The sequence below is a fragment of the Triticum aestivum genome, chromosome 2B (assembly GCF_018294505.1).
Source record: "Triticum aestivum cultivar Chinese Spring chromosome 2B, IWGSC CS RefSeq v2.1, whole genome shotgun sequence".
Taxonomy (NCBI): Eukaryota; Viridiplantae; Streptophyta; class Magnoliopsida; order Poales; family Poaceae; genus Triticum; species Triticum aestivum.
In genome coordinates this window covers 302,625,171-302,637,402 of record NC_057798.1, presented here as the reverse complement: position 1 = coordinate 302,637,402, position 12,232 = coordinate 302,625,171, and positions in this window count along the sequence as shown.

The window sequence follows — 12,232 nt, the reverse complement described above, 5'->3', positions numbered from 1 at the left end:
CTCAGCACAACCCGGCAAATCAAGGAGGTAATAAATGTAAGGCTGATGGTAGTTTGGATTTTGTGGCTAACACTAGTGCGCAGGGTAGCAACCAACGGCGCAAAGGGAGGCCACCTCCCCGATCTGGCGGGTCAGGCCCCACACTTGAGCAATTGTTGAATTAACCCTGTCCGAGACACGACACTCAGCAGAAGCCGGCTACCCATTTATGGAAGGGCTGTATGATCTTGAAAGCCTTCAAGAATTCCAACATGTTTGATGGTAACAATGGGCAGGGCGGCGGCTCAGGTGGCGGCAGCTTTCATGGCCCGGGCGGCGGGTCAAATCCCAGTTTCCAAAATTCCCAGGGCAACCAAGGTGGGTATAACCAACAATCTGGCCAGGGCGGTCAGCAACAGCAGCAAGGTGGATACCAGAGCAATCCAAAGTAGCTGAATAGTGGACAATATCATGTGTTTACCACCAGTTTATGTAAATGAGACCAGAAGCTTCATAAGCGGGCTGTAAATGCGGTTGAGCCGGCAGTTCCTCGTTACTTGAGATGGTCTGAGCAGCCTATCATATGGAGTAAGGAGGATCACCCTCCCCGGGTTGATAATCAAGGTCACTTAGCCCTGTTGGTGGCCCCTCAGGTGGGGGGATATAAATTCACCAAGGTACTCATGGACGGAGGCAGCAACATCAATATCCTCTATTGTGAGACCTTCCGTCGCATGGGGCTAACTAATAAGAGCCTTAAGCAGTCCAACACTATTTTCCATGGAGTCGTACCCGGTAAATCAGCGTATCCAGTCGGTAAGATCAAATTGGAGGTAGCTTTTGGGGATGAATATGACTCCAGAGCCGAGAAATTGACGTTTGAAGTAGTCAAGATCAAGAGCCCGTATCATGCTCTATTCGGACGGCCGGCTTATGCCAAATTCGTGGCACAACCGTGTTATGTGTACTTGCAGCTCAAGATGCCGGGTCATAAGGGAACCATTATGGTACACGGGAGCCGGAAGGTGGCCTTGGACTGTGAAGAAGGTGACGTGGCTTATGCTGAGTCAGTCTGTGCAACAGAAGAGTTGAAATTCTACAAGGACAATGTTGACCCGACAGATATGACATCCTTAAAGAAGCCAACCACAGAACGTGAGCCAGAGGTGAAGTTTAAGTCATCCGATGATACTAAGCTCATTGATTTTATTCCGGGCGACTCATCAAAACAGTTCAGTATCAGTGCTAACTTGGATCCCAAATAGGAAAGCGCGCTCATCGAGTTCATCCGTGAGAACCGGGACATCTTCGCATGGAAACCTTCTAACATGCCGGGTGTACCGAGAGAACTCGCTGAGCACACTCTTAATATTGATCCAAAGTTTAAACTGGTCAAGCAATTTCTTCAGCGGTTTAATGAGGAGAGGCGGAAGGCCATTGGTGAAGAGGTAGCCCGGCTCTTAGCAGCAGGGTTTATTATCGAAGTCTTTCATCAAGAGTAGTTGGCTAACCCGGTGCTTGTGCTTAAGAAAATCGGCACTTGGCGTATGTGTGTGGATTACACAGACTTAAACAAGGCATGTCCAGCTGATCCTTTTGCTCTCCCTCGTATTGATCAAATTGATGCTACGACAGGATGTGAGTGTTTGAGTTTTTTGGATGCTTACTCTGGTTATCATCAGATCAAGATGGCGTTTAAGGACCAGGAGAAGACGACATTCATTACTCTGTTTGGAGCCTTCTGCTATGTCTCAATGACTTTTGGGCTCAAGAGTGCCCAGGCGACTTACCAGCGATGTGTATAGAATTGTCTTCATAATCAAATTGGGCGCAATGTTCATGCTTATGTGGATGACATAGTGGTAAAATCCAGGGGGAAGGAGACCTTGATTGATGATCTCAAGGAAACCTTCGACAATCTTCGGGTTTACAAGATGGTGCTTAACCCGGCCAAGTGTGTTTTTGGTGTACCTGCAGGCAAGCTTTTGGGTTTTCTGGTTTCTAACAGGGGCATCGAGGCTAACCCGGAGAAGATCAAGGCCATCACCTCTCTAGCCAAACCAGCATGCATCAATGACGTTCAGCGTTTGGCGGGTCGTATCGCTGCTCTAAGCCGGTTCATAAGCCGGTTAGGAGAGAAGGCCATGCCACTATATCAAATGATGAAGAAGACAGATAGCTTCACCTGGAGTGATGCTGCAAATGATGCTTTTGAAGATCTGAAGAGACAGTTGGCTGAGCCGCCGGTTCTTGCTGCTCCTATTGACAAGGAGCCCTTGTTACTATATGTGGCTGCTAACACGCGGGTTGTCAGCGTGGCCATCGTAGTGGAGCGCAGGGAGGCTTGCAAGGAACACCCGGTTCAACGGCCGGTTTATTACATCAGCGAGGTGCTGATTGAGTCCAAGCAGTGATATTCGCATTGGCAGAAGCTCGTCTATGGGGTGTTCATGGCAAAACAGAAGCTTAAGCAATACTTCTTGGGCCACCCCATCATTGTGGTTAGTTCTTCCCCTTTGGGAGATATCAAACAGAGAGGCCACAAGACGAGTTGCCAAATGGGCCATTGAGCTTGGGCCTCATGGCTTAAAGTATGTGCTGTGCACAGCTCAAGCGCTGGTGGATTTCATCAATGATTGGATAGAGCTGCAGATGCCTGAAGAAAAGCCGGACAACACGTATTGGACAATTCATTTTGACGAGTCCAGGCAATTGGAGGGCTCCGGGGCTGGAGTTGTTTTGGCTTCCCCTCGAGGTGACAAGTTTTTTTATGTGCTCCGGTTGATGTTTCCCTGTACTAACAACGCAGCTGAATATGAAGCCTTACTCCATGGTCTCCGGATGGCTAAGGAGATGAGCTTAAGCCGGGTAAGGTGCTTCGGTGACTCAGATCTGGTGGCTCAGTAGGGGATTCTAAGGATCCCCTCATGGCGGCTTATCACCGAGAAGTCGATGCAATTGCGGGACACTTCCAGGGTTATCAGGTGGAGCACATTGACCATAGAAAGAATGAGGCGGTTGATGCTTTAAGACGGTTGGGATCTCATCATAAGTCGGTGCCGCCTAATACTTCTTTGGATATTCTGCATAACCCTTCTGTCAAGCTATCCACAGAGGAAGACTTAGCTGTTCCTGACCCAGAAGCACAATTGGTGGAGACTCTTCATATCATTCCAGATTGGATGGTGCCATACCTGGCTTATATGACCCAGGGCGAATTGCCTGAGGATGAAACCTTGGCCAGGCAGATAACCCGGCGGTGTAAGTCGATGACAATTGTTAATGGCGAGTTGCATCATCGCAGTGTTACAGGGGCATTTCAGGGTTGCGTCTCTCCTGAAGAAGGACAAAAAATTCTTCATGAAATTCATGAAGGAGATTGTGGTCATCACGTCGGGTCAAAATCCTTCGTGGCTAAGGCTTTCCGTCATGGATTCTATTAGCTGACGGCTCATGCTGATGCAGAGGACTTGGTCAATAAATGTGATGGTTGTCAGAAGTTCTCAAGACGAGCTCATGTGCCGGCTCAAGAATTGAGGATGATCCCAATTACATGGCCATTCACAGTCTGGGGGCTTGACATGGTTGGGCCTTTTAAAAGGTCCAAAGATAAATAGACCCAGCTCTTAGTGGCGGTTGATAAATTTACAAAGTGGGTTGAGGCAGAGCCAGTCAGTAAGTGTGATGCAGCCATGGCAGTTCAATTCTTGAAAAAGGTGATATTTCGCTTCAGCTTTCCACATAGCATTATAACTGATAATGGCACTAATCTGTCTAAAGGCGCCATGGAGGAGTTTTGCCAACGTGAGCATATTCGGCTTGATGATTCGTCAGTGGCCCACCCCCAATCCAATGGTCAAGCTGAGAGAGCCAATCAGGAAATCTTCAAAGGCATCAAGCCCCGACTCTTGGTCCCCTTGCAGAGAACGCCGGGTTGCTGGGTTGAGGAGTTACCCTCTGTGTTATGGAGCATTAATACTACTCCTAATAGATCTACAGGCTATACACCTTTCTTCATGGTGTATGGAGCTAAGGCAGTTCTCCCTAGCGACAGCCGTCATGACTCGCCTCGCGTAGCCGCTTATGTTGAGGCGGACAATGAGCAAGCATGCCAGGATGCTCTTGACCTGTTAGATGAACAGTGGGACTTGGCAGCAGCCCGCTTGGTGATTTACCAGTAAGACATGCACTGATATCATAGCCGTCGGGTTAAGTCTAGAGCCTTTCAGGAAGGTGACTTGGTGCTCCGGCTCATCCAGGATCAAACTTATGCGCACAAGCTATCGCCACCTTGGGAAGGGCCCTTTCTGGTCAGCAAGAACTTGAACAACGGGTCATATTACCTTATCGATATTCGAGAGTGCAAAGACTCACGTAAGTCGGAGGAAGAGACCCGCCGGCCATGGAATATAGCTCATCTTCGGCCCTACTACACTTGAGCCATAGGCTCTCCTGATGTACATATTTTGCCAATGTATATATTATGACAAATAATAAAGCAGGGCCTCTGTCCTTTTTTCCTTCCCTCAAGGTAAATTTGTAATTATCATTGTCATTATTTTCTCACATGATCACTTGGGGCTGATCACATTTGATCACGCTTAACCCGTTTGATCCGGCTTATGATCGTATTCGAATCTAGCCGTTAAAAATTATGATCACTAGGGGGCTTCCTGTTCAAACATAGGTCGTATTCGAACCAAAGAGAACACAGCTGTCGGTACCCTTTTGATTGGCACACTACCAAGCTCGCTAGGGGGCTTCTTGATCGTATTCGAATCATAGCTTAACCCCTTTTGGGAACCGACTTTGATCGTATTCGAATCAGAGTTGTTAAAAAACTCTCAAGGTCATTAGGGGGCTTCCTGTTCAAACATAGGTCGTATTCAAACCAAAGACAACACAGCTGTCGGTACCCTCTTGATCGGCGCAACGCCAAAGCCATTGGGGGCTACATGATCGTGTTCGAATCCTAGCTTAAACCCCTCTGGAACGGCTTACTGATAGTATTCGAATCAGTAATCTTATAATGTTTTGTTCTTTTTTGATTTAAGTTGTCTTTGGAGACACGCTTTTGACTTGAGACTTTTTCTGCGGTTTACAAATTTAAGTATGATTGCTTTAACCCGGCTCAATATCGACTGATGAGTCGCCGATCCATAAGCATCATTATACCTTTGAAAATTTTGAGTATCCAAAGACTGGGTTACCACCCTTACCGACCGGGTCAGATAAACCGGTGGTGCAAATCTAAGAAGTTCTAAGCATAGGATCATAGTTGTGTCTTTTACAACAAGCTAATCTATGACTCTTTTTAAAATCCTTTTGACCCGCCCGGTTTTCAGATGTCAAGGGATTTTGGTAGTCTATTTTCATGTGCAGGACAGTTTTCAAAACCTGATCAAGCATACGGTAAGCAGATGAACAGTAACACGGATGGATACAATACGGCGGCTTAACGGTGTTAAGCATTAAAACATGCGCGATGGCACGGCCAAAATAAAATTATTTCTATCCTGTTACAGGACTCCTTGTGTCTAAATAATTCACGTTGTTTTTTAGTACACCCCAGGTATGAGCCGCCATGGCAGGTTCACCTTCACGATTGGCCTGAAGCATCCGGGTTAGCCCTCTTCGCGCTTTCGCCCTGCTCCCTTTCCTGGAAGGTTGACGATGACCAATCAATGTTGCTTAAGGCTTCAAATTCAGCTTCTGCATCAACAAGGCCAGTCGGGTCAACTTTAGGAGCAAAGGTGTGCTTACGGTGTGGGGGAATCAGACTGGTCACTTCATAGTGAGGCGTTGGAATTCTCCGATTCTCTTCATCGTAACCTTCCTGGTACTTGGTAAGATCCACTTCATCTGCTATCAGAGTTGCCACGGGGCGTATCTCTTTGACACAGGCGAGAAAGTCTGGGTCTTCGAAAGGAGTGCCATCTTCCTGCAGGCTTGGATAGCCGGTGGCAATGTCAGCCGGGTCTAGTTCTCGTAACCAAGCCTTGGCCATCCTTAAAGCGTTTACCGCTCCGGCTCTTGCAGCTGACCCCCTCAGTTCATTGAACCGCTGAGGGAGAATGGACAGCTTCTTCAAGACCTATACCATGAGGGTTGGCACTTCATTTGACAGAGCCACCATGGTTAATGCACGTTGAGACCCAGTGTACAACTATTCCACCAAAGTGTATACTGCCTTCAGTTTGGTCAACATGTTTTGGTTCAAATTTGAGCTTCTGGGCCTGTATAAATATGATCAGGTGAATTAATTCTAGTCTTGTGATCAATTGAAATACTTAGGTATACAAAAACACTTGCAGGGCGACTTACCAAAGATGGTGGAGACCATTTGCGAGACGTGGCGTTTTAAACCGGCTAACTCACCTGTGACTTCTTCCAGAGCCGCCTTCGCTTTTTCAGCGCAGTTAATAAGTGTTGTCTTTTCATCAACCCAGGCTTTCTTTTCAACCTCAAATTCTTTTTTCAGTTTTTCTTGCTCAGAAACGCTGAATTTGAACTTGGTATTGGCTTTCTCAATTTCTGACTCTTGGCTTTCAAGGCGGCTCTTCAGATCAGTCACCTCGGATTCAAGTTGGTCCGTGCTGGCCTATACAAGTACAGAATAAGAGTCAAGTCAATTGTTTATATAATGTTAAAGTCCCAAGCATTTTGCCAGCAATAACACTTGGCACTTGGGGGCTAATGTCCAAAAGAGTTTTATTTTCTATGGCGGTTCATAAGATGACGATTTACAAGAGTAAGTCCCAAGCACTTTGCAAGCAATAATATGTATTGGGGGCTAATGTGTATTGTTGTTCAAGGACCCATAAGAATTTTATATAAGAACGGCTCAACCATATTGGTTAAGCCGCCCCTTGGGGACTACATGGTAAGCTGGAAATTTTCTCTTTTCTTTATGTTGCTAAAGTTTGTTTCAAAGTCTACAGCATAAGCGTCATAACCAGTAGACTTGGGGGCTGGCATACTAAAGGTGAATGAACAAAAGAGAAACGGGTTATACCTTGAATTTTTGGTGCATCTGCTTCACCATGTCAATCTCGAGGTTCCAGCTACTGTGCACTTGGCTCATGTAGCCAAAAAAGATGTCTCCAATTCTCATATGAGCATAGTTGGCAACATCCATCTTAACTCGGCGCTGGTCCAGAAGTTCTTCCATGGCGGGGCATTTGGCCAGCACAGTCGGCCTTCCCGGCTCAACATAGCCTATTCTAGTGATCTCTACATCAACATTGGAAGGATCATCCGTCCGGACCGGGCTAGGAGCCTCTGGATTCTCTCACTCATCAGCAGCTTAATCAGCGGGCAGATCAGTGGCAGGAGGTGGTAAGTCTTGAGCTGGCTCAGATGGCGGCTCATGGGTGGTTGAGTCCGGCACGACTGTCTCAAGAACCAGCTCTGTAGCAACTCTGTCTTCAGATGGTTTATTTTTTCTAACCCTTTTGCTGGGCTTGGCTTGACCACTGTGTCCAAATAAAAGATTAATACAGATGCAAGGGATTAAAATAAGTGCAAAAAGAGCGGGTTATCATTCCCTGGTGCAGTCTTGAAAGTGGGCAGATTGGACTGTAGTGACTCACCGGAAGAAGGGGAAGTATACTGATAATTCGAGTCAGAGGGATTGAGTGGTTGACGAAAGAGACCCACCAAGGGGTAAAATTTATTTAAAACAGAAGTGACCTGATTACGGCGTTTCCTTGGAGTGTTTGGTAAGCCGGAGGAGAGCTCCGCGTCCTTGCTGGTCCGGGTCTGCCTCCGGCTCTCATGAGTTTGCCGCTTCAAAAGAAATTGAGGATCGTGATGAGCTAAAGGATGAGAAAATCTTACTTTCCGGGTCACTCTGCGGATTTTCTGTCTTGGCAAAGGCTCGGAGTCAGTGGAAAGGATAGTTACCTCATCAGCCTTGCTACGACTTGTTCATGTGTCCTCCTGCTGATGATCAGTGCCAATAAGATGGTTAAAAATAAGCCAAGGGAGTCAAGGGCTACCTCCGACTCAGAAGAGTCCGCCAGCCGAAGCAGGTCAGAAGCGGTAGCCTTCTTGCCCTTCCTTTTGACAACTTCTTTCCTAGTGGCTTTCTTTTCTTTTCTGGCTCTCTTGGCAGCTTCATGGTCGTACTTAACTTTCCAAAATTTATCACCCGCCTGCAAAGATTAAGCATATTCATGAGTATGGGTGAAACACTAAGAAATTAAGATAATCATTTCATGTGAGCGGTTTACCTTTGGAGCCGGGTTATCTTTGTAGAAAGGGGCTCGGCCCACTTTGCCGCAGTCCGCCAGACTCTCATTAAGAAGAGACTTGGTCATTTCGTCAATGACATGGGTAGGTAAGTTGTCAGGGCTGTGATGCAGAGGATCCTTCTTGGCGCCAGTGTATTCACGCATTAAGTCGGTACGGCGGTTCAACGGAATACCTCACCAGGCGAGCCAAACCCTGACCAGTTCAATACCAGTTAACCCGTTCCCCAGAAGAGCCTTGATCTTGGCCAAAGTAGGAGCAAGTGATTTACGCTCTGTGGCAGTAATCTTGTCAGGCAGAGGATGTTTGGTTTCAAGACGAAGGGCACGAAAGCCGGGCAGAGGATTCTCATCAGCCGGAGAGGTATCCTTGCAGTAGAACCATGTTATATTCAAGTCTTTGGGGTGGCTTGGCGGGTTAGCATAGGGAAAGATCACATCCCTGCGGCGCTGAATCAAAACTCCACCAAGTTCCAAGCTCTGGCTGTTGGCGCATTCCGTCTGGTGGTTCAAGTAGAACAATTCTCTGAAAAACAGTAAATTGGGTTCTTCACCAAGGTAAACTTTGCTAAACACTTCGAAGTTGCAGATATTAGACACGGAATTGGGTCTGATGTCTTGTGGGTGAAGGTCAAAGAAGTTCAGCACATCTCTGAAGAATTTTGAGCTGGGAGGAGTAAATCCCCGGTACATATGACCTGTGAAAACAATGACCACTCCATCTTTGGGTTGAGGAAATTCTTCATCCGGGTTAGGAGCATGATAAGGCACGACTTCTTTTTCGGCAGATAGCCGGTCTTCACAAAGTCATCCAAAGTGCTGTCAGTGACAATGGATTTAACACAGTTGCAAGAGGTAGGTGCCTTGGGTGCCATTCTGATTGAAAGCCTAAGACAAAGTAAAACTGCCAGTTCAAATTTAAGCCGGCAGGACAAAAGTATTACTGTGCATATTCAAAATGGCGGCTAATGAAGGGGCCTAATGGTATAAGGATAACTATGTCCTGGTTAGTTAAGCCACCATAGGCTCTATATGCTGTCAGCACTATTTAAACCGACAAGGGTGGTTTAGGTTATTAATTGAGCATTACTTCCTTAAAACCGGCGATCGGATTCGCCATGACTAGGTAAATCTAACAAAATATGGATTTTGCCTAAGTGTTGTACAAACAGGTTTCACAATTTTCAGCTGTTATTTTGGATCAAACAAAGGTCCAGAAAAGAAAAATGACTAGACCTAAAAACAGGGCACAGAGGAGTTCATGTGCTATAATGGAGTTTTCTTACATGGAAAGGAGATCTACTGATGACCAAAATGGGTGCGGAACATGAACCGCACAAGATCTATGGGGTATTTCGTATCGAAAGAAGCCATGGCAAGAAGAACATAAGAACTTGGATGAACTGTGCCCAATATAGAGGAACACGCTAGCCCTAGTGTAGATCTATGGCATGGAAAGGGGAAGTACTTACTGCGGAAGATCTGCGGAAGAGGGATGATGCCGTTCTCTGGTCAACAACTGGTCGATGTAGCGGCCAAGCTCGACGGAGATGAGGTGCGCTGTGGCGACGATGGCAGAGCTCTAGTAACATATGGGGCCAAGAGGAAGAAGATGCAGAACGGGGAGAATGGGAAGAGACCTAGTCGGGTCTATTTATAAGGAAAAGACAATTAGGTGGGCGTGAAAAAAGAGGAGGCTGAAAAACATAGTTATCCAACTATAAGGACGCCTCGATTTTCAGATGGTCATTAAGACAAAGATCCATTGAGATACATTGGACAAAACCTGTATTTATGGAAGGTGACGTCATGGTGGGTTACCACAAATTCAAAGAATGACGTCATGGCAGGTTACAAAAAACTTCATTTGCAAGGAGCAGAAGATTTTTTTTCTTAGGTATTGAAGATTGACATGAACCAGTCCAAATCAATCTGGGGCCTAATGTTGGGGATATAAATATTAGGTATGATCCGTCCAGGAGGGGCCAGGTTATACCAGTGAGTATTCTTGAAGCCCAAGACCAAGGTTGAAGATGGCGGTTCAGTAGGGGCCCAAAGCCAATAGGCGACTTAAGGCTCGTAGTGATAAACCGCCATGTATGCGTGACTTGTATTATAAGACAAGAAATATTAAGAGACCGAGTCGGACACTATTTTATGGGCCGGCCAGGACTCTATAGAGCCGCTGGGCGTCGGCCTCTTTATATAAAGGGACGACCCGGCGGCGGGTCAGGGCAGGTAACATCAACTCGAGAGCTAGGTCAAGCGATTTGCTCCCTGGTTATCGAGACATAAGCAATCCCACTCAAAACTGGACCGTAGGATTTTACCTTCACCGTAAGGGGCCGAACCAGTATAAACCTCGTGTCCTTTGTCCCGATTAATCCCTTCAAGCTTCCTAGTTGTGATGGCTCCACGACGAAGTCCTTTCACTAGGACATCTGTCGTGACAATTCCACGACAAGATTGAAAAAAGATAAGTGCCCCGTAATCCCCTTTCTTGTCCCTCTCCCACCAGGCACGGCAGGTGAAGGCAAAGAGGGAAAAAGGAATGCCTGGGCGGGGGCCCAGGCCAACCCTATTGGGCTCCAGGAGAGGTAGCCCGACGGGGAAGAGAGAACACCGATGAAGGCGACGATGGAGAGCATGGTGGAGAGGACCTCCTAACCACTGCCACCAAGGCCAGCAAGATGTAGTAGGGCTAATGGAGCTGCAGCCCGAGAGGAAGCCTGCCAGGGTCCAACTGCAAGAAGCCAGGGAGCACCATCACCACCTCTGCATCCAACTTCCTGACAATCACCTTGACGGGGAGAAAACACAGGTGTGGATGATGGTGCTGCCCCATGATGGGGATGGTGTGGGCAGTGGGCAGCCGAAGTCGGAGATGTCGTCGCTGGCATCGTCATCGCCATCACAGTCCTCCTCGTCGCTGTCACTCTAGGATGAGATTTTGTCGTCAGTCGAGCTCTCCGTTCAACACCCTAAGCGAGCACCCGATCTCCCAAACACCTTGACGGAGAGGAACCCGTCTGTCGGTGTCAAAACTGGCAGATCTCGGGTAGGGGGTCCCGAACTGTGCGTCTGAGGATCGAAGGTAACAAGGAGGCAGGGGACACGATGTTTACCCAGGTTTAGGCCCTCTTAATGGAGGTAATACCCTACTTCCTGCATGATTGACTTTGTTGAGTATAGGGGTTACAAGAGTTGATCTACCTCAAGATCGTAATGGCTAAACCCTAGATGTCTAGCCTATATGACTGTGATCATCCCTAAAGACTAAACCCTCCTGTTTATATAGATACTGGGGGGGGACTAGGGTTGTACAGAGTCAGTTATAGAGAAAGGAAGTTACATGATCCGAACGCCAAGCGTGCCATCGACGCAAAGGAGAGTCCCATCCGGACACGGGGGAGGTCCTTCTATCTTGTATCTTCACGACCCATCAGTCCGACCCATGTCACATAGGCCGGTTCCCCGAGGAACCCATAGTCCAAGACTCCCTCAGTAGCCCCTGAGCAGGGCTTCAATGACGATGTATTCGGCACGCGGATTGTCTTTGGCATTGCAAGGCATGTGCCTTCTCCAAATACTCCAATGCAGTCCTACATGCAAAATAGCTGTATCCGGCTTTATTAAACAATTACAACCTTAAGCTGTAAGGGCAAAAATATTTGAAATGAAAAAAGTCACGTCCATAGGCAATTTTTCTGGCGAGGCGTTATGTCCTGCCCTTGTTAGCATTTTGAACCGTTTTACAGCCCTGTTTCGCATTTCGAGGCCCGGCCATTGACACTCTCTTGTCAAAGCAGAGATTGTATCCCCTTATTACGGGATTCTTATTAACAGGGGTTTGGGTAATCCAACCGTGCAGTTCACATGCCCCCTTGGGAATAGCCGAGATTTAAGGCTCCAGAGGGGACGTTTGATATCCACTACCTTTATAAGAAGACAAAGATCCATCTCTTTACCCCACTCCTTCTTCCTCCTCAGCCTAACCGCCA